The following is a 15,897-nucleotide window of genomic DNA, read 5'->3' as shown; positions in this document are numbered from 1 at the left end:
TGGAATAAAAATATTCTACTCTAAAACATGAAATCCTTTGAGCTGAACGATAATGCTGAAAATTCAGATAAAACATTTGACTTCCAGAGATGTTCCTTTTTGTATTTTATAAATAGATTTAGTGCTTATTCCAAGAAAATTTTTATTTATTGACTACTAAGAAGTATTATTATCCTTCCATTTTTGACATTAAAAAAATCATTTTCTCAATATTTTTGACTCATATTAATTTAATTATTAAAATATCAATAGACTTAAAACAACAAATGACTTAAGAGTGTCTATGGTTTGTTTGTTTTTTTTTTGGCTTTGGGTGGTTAAATACAGAGCCCTTAAGATTCATACTTCAAATAAATACAGGGAACTCGTCGTCGTCGGCAGCCGTCCGTCTCGAGAGACGATGGTGTAGCTTCTTAAGTGTCTATCTGCACCGCCGAGAATGGTTGTGCAGTCCGACTCGGGAGTGACACGGTATCTGTCTCCTCCCATGTTGAATCGACATCTTACGATGACGCTGGAGTGTCCTCTCCAGTGAAGCTGAAGCTACAGAGCCTTGAGAGACAATGGTGTAGCTTCTTAAGAGTCTATCTGCACCGCCGAGAATGGCTGTGCAGTCCGACTCGGGAGTGACACGGTATCTGTCTCCTCCCGTGTTGAATCGACATCTTGCGATGACGCTGGAGTGTCCTCTCCAGTGAAGCTGAAGCTACAGAGCCTGGGCAGGATGATATGGAGGGTCTGCTGTTGCCCATGCAGCAGACCCCCCCTCTCTTCGCAGCTGAGGGATCCAAGGGAAAGATGGAGTCAATACAGGGAACTACTCCTTATATATAAGATATTCTTTTAATTTATTACTGATATATTCTATAATGATATATCTATTTCCTCCTTGCTTTTCTGACACAGTGGCAGGCAGTTGAATAAGCACTAAAGAACTTTCCCTATTAATTTTATTCCGCTGTTCAGGATGGACTGTGACATTGACAGCATTCTGGATCACCCAGCATCCTCCCCTCCCCTTTATTTTTTCTAGTACTTTGTTCTCTTGGGGCTGAGGGGAATTTCAAGGTGGGTTCAGTGGATTAAATATGTGTGTGGTCTAACTACTTTAACAAGAGGGTATACACTCGTGATCTCATTCCAGATGCTGGCTTTATTTTTACCCCTGTGTGTGCAATGCTTTCAGCCAGATCACAATCAGACCGACATTCCCAGTTTCACTCATCTTGCTTGTCTGTGAAAGGGTTTCCGCATGCTCCATCAAGCCAATGTAGTATCTCTTCAGTTTGGGGGTAAGCTCCCTTAAATGTGGTCATCATGTAGAGATATCTGAAAATAAAATGAATGGTTTAAAATTACAAAGGAGACAAAGAACTATATTCTGTTGGTTTTGGCATGATAACTGGGCTCACTGCTTAAATGCAAAAAAATCACTGGTCTTGAGTGACAGCAGAAAATAGCTTAATTACCTCTATCCAAAATTCTGGCCCTGCACACTTTATAACAGGAGACCTTATTCCAGCCTGTTCAACTCAAATATTTATAAACAAATGACTAGAGGTTCTGAAAGACATATAAGAGGTGATCAGCGTTTCTTTGGCTCAATGCTACCCTCATATAAATATGGGAATTTAAGTCTTAAATTCCTGTCTTTTGTCATCTTGGGGTTTCTAGAGCTCTCATATGAGACAGAGTGCTTTGCACTTGCCATTCTTTCCACCTAAAATTCTTTTTGCACAGATCTGCACGGATAACTCCTTCAGGTCTTTGCTAAAAAGTTTCCTTCCTTCTCAGTGAGAGGTTGGTTATATTATGTAGGGTTAAGTGGCTGTCTGATTGCAAAGATTGGATCTATCTTTCTTCTTTGCTTTATTTTCTCCATAGCATCTATCACCACCTGAATGGTGATATGTGTATGTATTTCTTGTTTATAGCCTGTCTCCCTCTACTACTTGAAGCTGCATAAGGGCAAGGATTTTTGACTATTGACCTAGTGCTGTATCCTCAGCCCCTATTAGATGCCCAGCACATAATAAGTACTCAATAAATATATGTTGGGTTCAAATAAGTAAACTTAGCTTTTTTATACCTTTATTTTCCCCAGTCATTTTTGCAAAATATAAATCTGATCACATTAATCCCATGCTTATAAACTTTCAATAGCTGCCCATTACCTACAGAATACAATTCAAATGCCTGAGCTCAGCATACAGAATCCCAGCCCACCTTTCCAATTTTTATGTATTCTTAGAACTTAATCATTTGATATTGTCCAAACCTGCTCTGCTCCTCACATCTCCACACTTCTGTGCACATTATTCTTTTCACTTCCAGTGCCCTTCCCACCTTTCTACTTGGTCCACCTCTGATCTACCATCAGGATTCATCTGAAGGCTGGACTCCTGTGGGATGCTTTCCTCATCTATCCCAGGCAGAATCAGCCAGTCCTTTATCTGGGCCCCTACTTTTATTATAGCACCAATGACATGGGGTTAGTTATTGATACATTCATGTCCTTCTACCGAACTGTCATCCTTAGTTCCAATAATTAATAAAATTATAACTGTAAAGCTTGCATAGCAGTTAAGACGCAGTTGGTGCAAAATCTCCCTTCCCTCCTTTCTCCTGGACTATGCCTCAAAACTGAAATCTGCTCAAGTTATCACATGTAAACTCTTCAATGACTGGAAACATAATAATCTTTGAATCCTAGTTAGTTCTATAGAGATTGACACTTTGTAAGAGTTCTGGATGGACTAAAGGATGGATGGACAAATGGACCACCAGAGGCCCATGTTCCCAGTCCTTTCCAAAGTCCCCCATTTTTATTGCAGTGCTACTTTTGTACGTAACTGCATCATTACCATTCTTTCTTGTGTGCTCATTATCCCCTCATGTGCCCAATTAGGTAATTCTATCACATATATTTGGGGGCTATAAATGATTAATTGCATACCCAAGTGTTTAACTTTGGGGACCTAAAGTTTACATGTTAAAAAAAAAAAAAAAAAAAAGGTTCATCTGAGGCTATGCTGAAAACCTGGATAAAAAAAATTAAAGGCACTGTGCACAAAGCAGCAGCTTGCGATTTTTCAGCTTCTAAATGTATTATTCAGTCTTCAGGGAATAAACAATAAGCAAAGAAAGTTAGAGTTGAATGCATTGGAAATTGTTTCATACTCGATTCCAAAAAAGGATTAGAAGGAGTTGACATAAAATAGAGCGATTTTATCAAGGCAGAGGACACTGTGGAAGAAAGGTCATAGGATGTAGCTGAACACACAAGGACTGCCATAAATCACACTAGCAATCAACACACCCAGCATTCTATGTCCACCAGCAGTGGCCTGTGTTTGAAAGAAAGTATAAATCCCTCATCCAGCACTAAGTTTTGTAATCCTATGCTTGTAAAAACTCTTTCTTTCTAAGACAACCCAGGGATCAGAATATGACCTGATAAAGAGCCCTGATTTTATTTTAGTTAAATACACTGAATGGGAAAAGCAACAGCATATACAATGCAGGATCAGCTGACAACAGTTTTCTGTACTAGTGGCTCCCACATATGAGACTTGTGGCCCAAGGGCCCTGGGCCTCCTTTGCTCTGGGAATCTCATCTATCACCACTTGATTCAGCCAAGTCAATTCCTAGCCAACTCCTACTCCGATACCTGGATCACTGAAAGAGTCCTAACCACAGAGTTCTTTCCTTCCTCATCTACTATCCCTTTCTTCTTCTTGAACCTATCCTCCTCAGGACCTCCAGCACCTCACCGTGGAAAGACAATAAGATGTTGTGGCAAAGAATGCCAGTTTTCCTCCAATATTTCTTTCTTCTTCCTCATAACAGGAGCCCCAAGTTCCATCAGGGCACATAGCTGCTCACATTAAAGGCCCCATTTCCTTGCTTTTCTTGTGACAAGGCGTGGTCTTGTGACTAAATTAGGGTGGGAGTAGACATGATGTGTGCAATATCTAGATTGCTTCCCTGAAAGGAGAGAGCATGCCATTTCTAACTAGAATGTGGACTTAGTGGTGAGTTGTTCTAAACCATGTGGAAGAGGGCAAAGCGACAAGATAAAAGGAGCTTTGGCCTCTGATAACTTCTCAGAGCAGAGATGCCTCCCAGCTCAGTGTGATACATGTGAGAAACAACTTTTATCTAATGTAAGCCACTGTTATTTTGGATCTCTGTTACAGCAGCCAAACCTGTAGCCTAAACTGTACTGTCCTTCACACAGTGACCTGCCCACCAAACATGTTTTCCATCTTTGGTTTACAAATTCTTCCTTACACCCTTCACACCCAACTCTCTACTCATAGAACTTCATGCCTTTTCCCAAGCAAGGTGCTCAAGCATCTACCCTGTCTGTACATGCTATACCTTCCAGCACCAATATCTCAATTTGTCAAGCTCTCACTCAACATCTAAGGCTCATTTTAAATATAGCACTGTCAATCTTATATTGTAACTATCTGTGTTACCTGATATTGTTCCATGTTTTCTCTCTGGCTCTCCAAATCCGCTCTCTACCCTTCTCCATCCTGCTCTGTGCTAAGGAAGACTGTACAGATTGCATATCCCTGAGTCTTTTTTTTACCTCTGGCTTCCAGCTGGATTTGGCCAATGGAATTCAAGAGACTGAAAGTTAAGTGGGGAGAGGGGGAGATGTCAAGGTATTTATTTTCCCAACTTTCTCTCTGTCAGGCCACAAGTTGACAGCTTCTGCCTTTCTCTACACAAGTAAGCCAGATCTTTTTCATAGCTCATTTCAGGTAGCCCCTCTCTGTGGACATCACTCTCATCAGGGTCCAGAAACAGCTGCTAGGCAGTAACAGCTTCTTGCTGCTGTTAGTCTCTGGGTGCTTCATCATATCTTGTGTTTTTTCTTAATCCTATTCATTTATCTGTAAATGGTTTCATCACTAAATTCTCTTCAACTAACCCTTTTGAATCTGTTAGTTGTTTCTCCTAGGACTGTGATCCATACTATATCTCATTAGAGTGCCACTAAACTATGAGAATTTCAAAGGCAAGGACTAAAACTGAGAAAAGAAAAAGAAAGAAAGACAGAAATTTTCCATCCATAATGCCTAGTTCATTCAGCACCTAGTTCATACTTTTTGCAATCATTCTTCATAGAGTAAAAATCATTTCTGTTCATTTAAAACTCTTACTTTCCAAAGAGGAGGACTGTTGACATTGATTATAAAGTTTAACTTACATAAGTCTACACTGTGGATTTAAACTCACTTTAATTTAAAATGAATATAAAATTGTTTTTCCTTTCTCACTCATATAGTCATGTAGCATCTAAATTCCACTCTAAATATTCACTTCATTCATTTCTTCGAGCTTGTTTCATTTGTTTTTCTGATACCTTGTCATATATTAATATCTTCCAATCAAGTCTCCATCTAAATTTTTGACCAAAAATACTGAGCCAAGGACATGGCCAAGGATTGAGATTTGTGAGGTGCCACTAAAGACTTCTGGCTAACACTAACCTATGTAGTAACACTGTTTCAGTACCTTTGAATGGACTTTTGGATTGCTCAATGCTAATATGTAATAATATAGCTGATTTTTAAATATTGATCTTATATCCTACAACCTCACTGAACTCTTTTATTAGTTCTAATAGTTGTGTGTGTCTTAGAATTTTCTAGGTACAAGGTCATGTCATTTACTAATAGAAATAATTTCTTCTTTTACAAACTAGATACCTTGTTCCATCTCTTTGAATTAAACAAATAACTGGTATTCCTTCCAAAATGGACCAGAATGAAAGACTTGGAAAATAGTTTGCTATAAAAATATTTTACTTGATATTTGGTTGGGGGTGGGGGGGACAGTGATATGCCTTATAAGACTTTCATATATATCCTTCCATTCACTTACTAAAGATAAGCAAGGAAAGCCTAAGGGTGTGACTATCCACAAAATAAAACATGGCTTCTTATATGGGAATTAAAAAAAAACAACCTGACCAGATAATAAAGCTCCTATCATGCAGGGTACAGTGGAGAGAATAGATTTCCAGCTCTACCAATTCATAGCTACATAACCTTGAGTAAAATAAGTGAAATGGTACATACTTTCTATGACTCCTATGACTGTTCTGAGAATGAAATGAAGGTAATTTATACATAAAGAGCTCAGAACCCCAGTGTACACTCAAATTTCAGCTCCTTCCTTTCCACCTCATTTATAAGAATACATAGGATTCTTATTTAATTGACATCTCATATTCATATGAGGTGAACTGCCAATAAGAAAAGAAAGATGCTTTACTTAATTTTCAAGAAAGTCTAATTTCTTCCTAACTCCCATCCCTAAATTAAAAGCAAACACTAAAAATACTCCATTCTCTAAGAAGAAAAATAACTAGGATCATGTGGTATCAAGAGATCACTGCGTCTAGAGAGGGGAAAGTGCTGTAGAGAGCATTCGAGAACTTAAAACACGCAACCTGAATAAGTCCTGGAGCTCCATGTGGCTCAACTCTATACTGAGTTATATTTAAAGTCCCGATGCCAAAAGGGATCTTTTTTAAAAATCTGTTTTTAATCTAAATCTTCCAAAAGAGATTTAATTCTTAGTTCATGGAGTATGCTTCCAGGTCTCCCTCCTCTTCCTCTCCAATTATCTCATACCCTACAGATTTAGAATTAAAATCTACTCATCAAATTCTAAAACACCACTTCACGAGAGTCCACCAAATGTTCTGTCCATTCCCACTGTATTATGTGGGTCAGCATAACCTCCTTGGTTATGTCCTTCTCCTTTACTCCTTCCTGTCTATTGGGTCTTTTTTTCTATCCATTCTTCCAATTCCATAGTTCAACAGATCCAGAAACCAGGCTGATAATGTATTCGCCTTAGGGTGAGAAAGCAGAGAACACTCACACACTCATAAATCGTGGCCCTATCATACCACTTAAGGTTCTCTTATAACCCCTCTTCCACCTTTCTTGCCTTTTTCTAAATGCTCTTAAATAAAAATTTATCTGAAATCACAGACTGTGTCCCACTTTTTAATTTTAGTTATTCACTTATTCAAAAATATTTATTGAGAACTTCTGTGTGCTCTTCAAACACTGATAAATCAGGCTCTTGGAAGGAAAGTCCATAAGACTTATCATTACAATCTAAACTCTTCTAATTACTCTATTTTTTCCCTTCCAACTTCTTCTAAGGAGTCTCTGAAGGTATCCATAATAGATGATCAGTTAACTGATTGGGAAGAGAAATTTGTCCCCCTCCTGAGTAGTAGAATTCAACAGAAGATAAATTATTTAATTGGAACTAGAACAGGTTCAAAATCACATGTTAATCTCTACTGGCCACTGTAGATTATAAACATGGATTATCTCTGGCTTAATTTGCTTTCAATTCCATCAAAGCTGCCATCCACTCTCCTTATTTAAATATTGCACTGGTGTAATGGATAATTTTATTTGTCAACTTGACTAGGCCACAGGGTATCCAGTTATTTAGTCACATATTATTTGGGATGTCTCTGTGAGGGTATTTTTGGATGAGATTAACTTTTGAATTGATAAACTGAGTAAAGCAGATTGCCCTCCCTAAAGTGAGTTGTCCATATTAAATCATTTAAAGGATTTAATAGAACAAAAAGACTGATTTCCCACTAATAAGAGAGAACACTGCCTGCCAGACTGTTGAGCTCGGACATCAGCCTTTTCCTGCCTTTAGACTTGAACTGAAAAATTGGCTCTTCTTGGGTCTCAAGCCTGCCAACTTTCCCATTGGAACTTACATCATTAGCTCTCCTGGTTCTCAGATTGGAACTACACCATTGAATTCTCAGCCTCCATAACTGCATGAACCAATTCCTTAAAATCTCAATCTCTCTCTCTCTCTCTCTCTCTCTCTCTCTCAAACCCTAATAGGTCTTTGTTTATTCTGATCTGGCAGAACCTCTAAAAGAACATGTTAAAAGTGGAATAATTAAATCTCTGTGCTAAAAAAGTGGCACCAATAAATTACATGGCTTCAGGCTGGTAGAGGTTAGAAAATATTGAGATTAGATCAATGGTTCTCAACTTGGATTGCTTATAATCACCTTGGATTTTTTTTTTTTTTTTTTTTTTTAATCTTGATGCCTAGCCAGGGATTTCTGGAAGAGACCCAATCATCAGAATTCTTTGAGATTCCCCAGGTGATTCCAATGTGTAGTCAAGGTTTAGATGGTTACATGATCAGTTGGTGTCTTGAGAAGTAATAGAGATCATTTCTACTCTGAAGTTGAAAGGAGGAAAGGAGTTAGTAGAAAGTAGTAAAGTAGGTAAAGAAGAATGATAACTCTTCATACCTTATGCTTCAGAACTTGATAGAACTATTCACTACCTTGCTTGAAGTTTTCAAACTCTCAGTTTACCACAGTGACCATAACTGAATATAAGTAGGAAATACATTCCAAAACAATGTTTTGATGACCTCTTTATTTACTCGTTTGATCTTTCCATGAATCTCACTTCTTTCAAGGGCAATATGAAGTTGAACCACACAATTAATATCTTGCAGAAAACTACACAGATAAATAGAGCCTTTTACCAGGGAGGACTAGATACCAAGCACCCCATTGCCTGAAAAAAGTGAAGTTTACCCCAAGGAATCATTTAAGTACTTGGGAGAATTTTTCATTCAATATTAAAAACATACAAACTGCCTCCTGTTAAGATGATAGGCCCTCATGCTGAGAAATCTGTAAAATGAGAGAGATGTAAAGAGAATAAGAATGGGGATAAAAGTAGAGTGAGGGAAGAAAGAGGGGGTTGCAGAGAGAGGCAGGGAGATAGATGGTTATAGCTCTTAAGAGGTCATTACAGTTCAATTCCCTTGCCACTTACCTCTCCTTCCATTCACTCAGCACCTGTAAATGACTTTCTGATTTACAGAACAGGGGAGGAGTTATTCATTTCCTGTGTATTAGCCCATTACTTACTAATATCAGTAACCAAACTGAGAGATGGTATAAGATGAGAGGAAAGACGGTAAAAAGTTGTAATCGTATGAATTTATCTTTTTTGGAATTTTTGCCAATGGGCTCATTTCATCTGTTATCTGGTGTGACAAAACTACTATTGCAATTTATTAAAACTGTGAGGGAGGAAAATGAAAGATTAAAAAATTTTTAAGTGCCAAAATAAATAAGCAGTCAAATGTGATTCATCACATAAACAAAATAAAGGATTAAAACCACATATCATACCAACAGATACAGAAAAAGCTTTTGATAAAATCCAGCACCCATTTATGCTCAAATTTTTCAGTAAAGTGGGAATACAGGGAACATAACTAAACATGAGAAAGGCCAAATATGACACACCCACTGCCAACATCATACTCAATGCACAAAATCTACAAGTGTTCCCTTTAAGACCAGGAACCAGATAGGGGTGTTCACTTTCACCTCTCTTATTCAACAGAGTACTGGAAGTCCTAGCCACAGCAATCAGACAAGAAGAAGAAAAAAAGGCACCCAAATTGGAAAGGAAGAAATAAAGCTGTCTTTATTTGCAGATGACATGATACTGTACATAGAGAACCCCAAAGATTCCACCAAGAAACTACTAGAACTGATAAATGAATTCAGCAAACTAGCAGGATACAAAATTAATATTCAGAAATCAGTTGCATTTTTATATGCCAATAATGAACTAACAGAAAGGGAAATGAAGAAAACAATACCACTCACAATTGTTTCAAAAAGAATAAAATACCCAGGAATAAACCTAACCAAGGATGTAAAATACCTGTACTCAGATAATTATAAGGCACTAAAGAAAGAAATTGAAGAACATACAAATAAGGGAGTACATACCATATTCATGGATAGGAAGAATTAACACATACTACTCAAAGCAATCTATAGATTTAATACAATTCCTATCAAGATTTCAATGACATATTTCACAGAACTAGAACAAATATTTCAAAAATTTATATGGAACCACAAAAGGCCCCACATAGCAACAGTGATCCTGAGAAAGAAGAGAAAAGTTGGAGGGTTCACTAATATCAAACTATACCACAAGGCCATAGTAATCAAAACAGCCTGGTACTGGCATAAAAACAGACACATAGATCAATGGAACAGAATAGAGAGCTCAGAAATAAACCCACACCTTTATAGTCAATTAATATTCAACAGAGGAAGCAAGCACATACAATGGGTTAAAGAATTTATCCAGTAAATGGTGTTGGGAAAATTGGACAGACGTGCAGAGAAATGAAATTAGACCACCTTCTTATTTAACACACAGGAATATATTCAAAATGGATCAAAGACATAAATTTTAGACCCACAGCCCTAAAAATTCTAGAAGAAAATATAGGCAGCAAAATCTTGGACATTGCTCGGAGAAATGTTTTAGCATTCCCAGGCAAGGGAAACAAAAGAAAAAAATAAACAAACAGGACTACAACTAACTAAAAAGTTTTTGCATAGCAAAGGAAATCATCAACAAAATTAAAAGACAATCCACAGAATGAGAGAATATATTTCCCAATATATCTGATAAGGGATTAATATACAAAATTTATAAAATAGTTACAAAACTCAACACCAAAATAACAAACAACACAAATAAAAAATGGGCAAAGGACCTAAATAGACACTTCTCCAAAGAGGACATACAGATGGCCAATAGACATATGAACAGATACTCAACACCACTAACCACCAGAGAGATGTAAATTAAAGCCAAAATGAGATACCATCTCCCACCTGTCAGAATAGCTATCATCAATAAATAAAAAAACAGCAATTGCTGGTGAGGACATGGAAAAAGGGAACCCTTTGCACTGTTGGTGGGAATGCAGATTAATGCAGCCACTGTGGAAAGCATTATGGAGATAACTTAAAAAATTAAAAATGGATCTGCTTTTTGACCCAGCAATTCCACTTCTGGGAATATATCTGAAGCAACCCAAAACACTAATTCGAAAGAACAGAAGCACCACTATGTTCATTGCAGTGTTAGTTACAATCACCAAGATATAGAAGCGGCCCAAGTGTCCATCAATAGATGAGTGGATGGATAAAATAACTATGGGACATCTACACAATGGAATTCTACTCAACTATAATAAAGAAAAAATTTTTACCTTTTGCAACAGTATGGATGGACCTGGAGAGCATTATGCTAAGTGAAATAAGCCAGTCAGAGGAAGACAAACACCATATGATTTCACTCATATGTGGAATCTAATGAACAAACTGAACTAATAAGCAAAACAGAGACAGACTCATAGAGAGCAGGCTGACAGCTAGTAGGGGTTAGTGGAGGTTAGAAGGTGGAGGGATTGAACAAAAAGGAAAAAGGACTCATGGACATGGAAACTGTGGTTATTGCTGGGGGAGGGAGGGTATAATAGGACTAAATGGTAATGGAAAAATATATAATAAAGATTAAATTTTTAAAAAGCAATAAACATTGAGACTGATCACTTTCTAAAATTTAGTAGGGATTCCAAGTCTGAACTAATACACATTGTCATCAACTTTCTAGGCTGTTCCTCAGCTAATGTTCCTTCTGAAACTAATGTTCCTTCTCAGAGGATATTCAGTGGAATCATGAGATGATGTGTTTCTGTGGCTAGATACAGTGGGGGCTGAAGAGATGGCATTTATTTAAAAAATCAATTTGTCACAACTTAGATCTAGCTTTACCGAAACAGAGAATGATATAAAGTCTGCTATCAATGAGATATAACATAACATGAGAACAAATAGCAACAGCCTTCTCTTTGAGTTAGTAGACAGGAGTTTAATCTTAACTGTTTTTGTTTGTATTAACAGAGCCCAGCCTAGGTTAGGAAACAAAATTTTAAATGGCTTAAGGGAAAAGGCTGGTGGGTTGACAAGAGCTATACACCATGTAATTAATCACAGAACTGATACTTGGATGGGTAAAAACTTGGCTCAAACACTAAAATAACCATCCCAGAGGATCAGTACTTCACAAGAGAGAATGCAACCACTGCATCGCAGCGTGGATGTGTTTCAGGGGAGATAGAGGCAATTGGCTTTTAGTCTGAAAGTATTTTGCTGTAATATATATTATTTTATTTGCTGCCCTACTGGGCTTTCTTTACCAGAAACTTACAATTCAGGTTGTGGTTTTTAGAATCTCCATTTCAAAAGGCAAAACAGTATTTCTTCTAGCGCGTTAACTATTTGTATACATATATTCAAAGTATCTCAGAATGACATCATCAGGGAGTTTTCCAACTGTCTCTCCACTTTACCTTAATTATTAAAAACCTGAATGTGTTTGGCCGCAATGTACCTGGCCCTGGGAAATGAATCATGGTTGGTCTAGGGCCCTTACAGCCATAACCTCTGTTGCTGAATATTTGTTTTCTCAGCTTCCCCTGCAATTAGCGGTAGTCATGTGACCTTGTTCTTGTCAATCAGATGTAAGAGGGACTCTCCAGGGGCTTTCTGGGTAATATTTTGCTTTCTGTTACAACAGGGATAAGTATTTAAGGAGATTTTCTTGGAGTGCTCCTCTTCTTCCTGTCTGAGATATTGATGTACAGGCCTGAGGCTTGGAGCTGAAACATACATCTTGTGACTGCCCATGAGGCAACAACATGATAGAAGATGAAGATAATGTCAATGATGCTAATCCAGAGCCCTAACATTGTTGAGCCACTGAACAAGCCCTGAGATTGCCTACAACTAGACTCTTGTTAAAATAAACAATAAATATCCCTTTGATTTAAACCAATGTTTTTTGGGTCTTCTGATATTTGTAATCAAGAACATCCTGACAATACAAATCTTTTTAGGACATAGTTTTTGTTACTTTGTCATGTGATTATGGAGATGATTCTTGTTTCGTTTGTCCTTTTGGTTTATTAACCCAGTTTTATATAAATTTTAAATAATTGGTAATCCCCTCAAGAATAAAATCTTTCCTTCCATGAAATCAAATAGTTATTACTTAAAAATGTTAACCAGCCATATGGTAACATTAGCCATGAACACTCAAAAGTATTGCAGTCATTTTCAGTTAGAGATTCTGGCAAACTACACAAGCATTCTTCATCTGAAAGGTTGGTAGTATGACTACAGCAATATTGTTTTCATGCTGATGAATAGCCATATTGTGTACTTGTTATAAAAAATAATTTTTTATTGGACTTCAAATTTTACAGAGTGCTTTCACATATATTAAGTCAATTGATTCTCACAACAACCTCACGAGGCAGGTAATATTTTTAGCTCAGTTTCATACATAAGGACACTAAAACTAAGAAAAACAAAGTGACTTGCTCCTGTTAATTCAATTAGTAACTGGAGAAATTTGGATTTAGCTCAGAACCTATGTTCTCTCTATAATATCATGCCATGGAGAACAGTGACTTGGCTACTCTGAGGTTCTTGCTTTTTCAGTCATCAGCCTAAATGTTTCTAGATCTCATGATATATTATTAGTATATTATATTAAACTTCATAGAACTTAAAAATAGATATGATATCAGCCATACCTATAGATTTTACTATTCTAATGTAAGTTTTGGTAGAACTGGCTTAAAACAAATTTTGCAAAACCTTAATAGGGCACCAGGGTGATATTTAGAGGCATTCCCTCTCCTGAAACTTTCACAGTAATTTTTCTTACTGTCTATTATTATATAAGTCAGTCATAATATAATTAATACGTAAGCCCATCTAGGGCAATTAGCCTATATTAGTTGTTTCTGTCTAGCACAGTACCTACCACATAGTAAGTATTCCATAATATTCATTAAACAAACAATGAATTACTGATCTAATCATTCACAGACACAGACACACTTTCATCTTCTCTCTTTTAAGTACATTAGTTTATTACGCAAAAAAAAAAAAAATGCTTTGGAGACCCAATGCTCTCTGAAGTTTCAAGAAAGAAACATTGTAAGTAGCAGCAAGGGAAAGTTTCTTTACACTTTGTCCTTCCTGAACTGGTGGATATATCCAAAAACTAGAGGAAAGCAATTAGTTTTTCAGTAGTGATAGTAGTTCCTAGAAATAGCTTATCCATCTTTCATTGGGAACTGTCTCCTTTCTAATCACCCTTTTCCTCATGCTGGATTAGTTTAAAATATTATCACCAGAGTTTAGTGCATGCCTTTGGTTTTAAATGTTGCAACCACATCACCACAGGTAGTGAAGGAAAACAGTTGGAATGAGGGAAGCGATACATCTACTGAAGTGTCAAAAGAGTGAAATTATAGCTCAGATCATCTTTTTTCTAAGAAGGTTTTAAAAATTTTAACAGAAATTTATGCTCTTGGTATTTTTGAAACATATTTCCATTTTCACAAAACTTAATTGTTCTAATAAAGGAAAGAACCTATTACTGGAATCCAAAATGTTTGTGAATTATCATTATGCAAACTGAGTTTGTCTCAATGGGGAAAACAACCACTTCAAGACATGTTTATAAAAAAAAAAAAAAAAAGTTCATGCTTGGATTTTATTTTTTTTAACCTGTTCAAATTTATTTTGGTGATCAAATCTTTTTTAGGGTTAAGGTAGGATTAAAAGACTAATGACAAATTTTGGTCACTAAATAGTCTGAATTAACTTTGAAAATATCAATTAACTAGAAAGTCAGAAAGCCTACAAGGACTAAAATATAGGTCATCCAATGACCCCAAGAAGACATATATAGCTACAGTCACCATAAAGTTAGAAAGGGGAATATTACTATTAATAATAATATGCAAGATAACTTAGGAAAATATGTGCTATTATTAACCTGATATGAATCAGCATTTGTATTCCTAAGGAAGAAATCCTTGCAGAAAAACAGACCTGTGAAAATAAATGTTTCTGCTACAAAATACTATGAATCTGATAGGCTTCTAGCCATTTATACACAACAGTACATCAGGCTCTCACCAGGTGAGAGCCGGGCGAGTTTATAGAAAACTAAATTTGCTTTAAAAAAAAAAAAGTTTTATCTTATGCCCAGTGCCATATTTTATTTCTCTTAATTTTAAAATAGCTAGGTAGCATGCTGGCTGAGTCAAGGAGAAAGTCACTAATTGTGAAGACAGCAAAAGAGAGGATTTAATCATTTTATCTGCATCTGCATTTTTAAATATTTGTGATGAATTTACTTAACAAATCAACTTAAATAAAAATATATGAATGCAAAGAATGAATATTCTAATTCATAGTAATATTGAGTCGTTGCTATAGAGAAACTTTTCAATACCGTTCAGATAGATAAGGCATGGCTACTAATTTTTTATAAAATATATACATTTTAACACTAAGCTTCTTTCCTTTAATTAAAATTTTTAAGTAGAACCACGACACATAAACCACAATACATAAGTAGGTGAAGAACAATCAATTCTTTCCCCTAAGGTAGTCCTAACATACCTCTAGGAATCACTAAGCTCCCAGAAAGTTTGAAAATCATCGGGTAAGTTGCTTGACCTTAAAACCATGGTCTAGATTTTGCTTAGTCACCAGAGATGTATGACTTTGGAAAAATGATTTTGCCCCCTTGGGCCTCAATTCTCCTACTTACAGAACAAATGATTGCCAAGAGTCCTTCTAGTGCTAATGTTTTATTCTGGTTTCTAAACATAAACATTCACATTAAGATCCTGCAAAGAAATCATTTGGGAGTAAAATATGAAGAAAGGCACCCATGATTTTGATTTACATTAACATTAAAAGCATGTTGTTTTGAAATATGATATACTTACTTACTCTTAAAAGTACAATTAAAAAATCTAAAACCCTACTCAGGTTCACACTTCTTGATCTATGATCATTGTATTCCATCTCCAAAATAAACCATAGCACATCATGGTACATCAAAGGATATATTTGTTAACTCTCATGTCTGTAGTAC

The 15,897-nt window shown here is 36.4% G+C and overlaps 1 long non-coding RNA gene across 1 annotated transcript in view; it reads right to left on the bottom strand.

Annotated features, from left to right (window-relative positions):
* Window positions 1-1,133: 1,133 nt before the first annotated feature.
* Window positions 1,134-15,897, bottom strand: part of LOC150008624 (uncharacterized) — a 31,854-nt gene continuing 17,090 nt past the window's right edge. Inside the window, exon 2 of the long non-coding RNA XR_016511327.1 lies at window positions 1,134-1,329. This is a non-coding gene — a long non-coding RNA (uncharacterized LOC150008624). The remainder of the gene's footprint in view (window positions 1,330-15,897) is intronic.

This window comes from Furipterus horrens, unplaced genomic scaffold (assembly GCF_987537825.1).
Source record: "Furipterus horrens unplaced genomic scaffold, mFurHor1.1.pri manual_scaffold_5, whole genome shotgun sequence".
Taxonomy (NCBI): Eukaryota; Metazoa; Chordata; class Mammalia; order Chiroptera; family Furipteridae; genus Furipterus; species Furipterus horrens.
The sequence above is the reverse complement of the archived record's forward strand: the minus strand, read 5'-3'. Positions and strand labels throughout refer to the sequence as shown.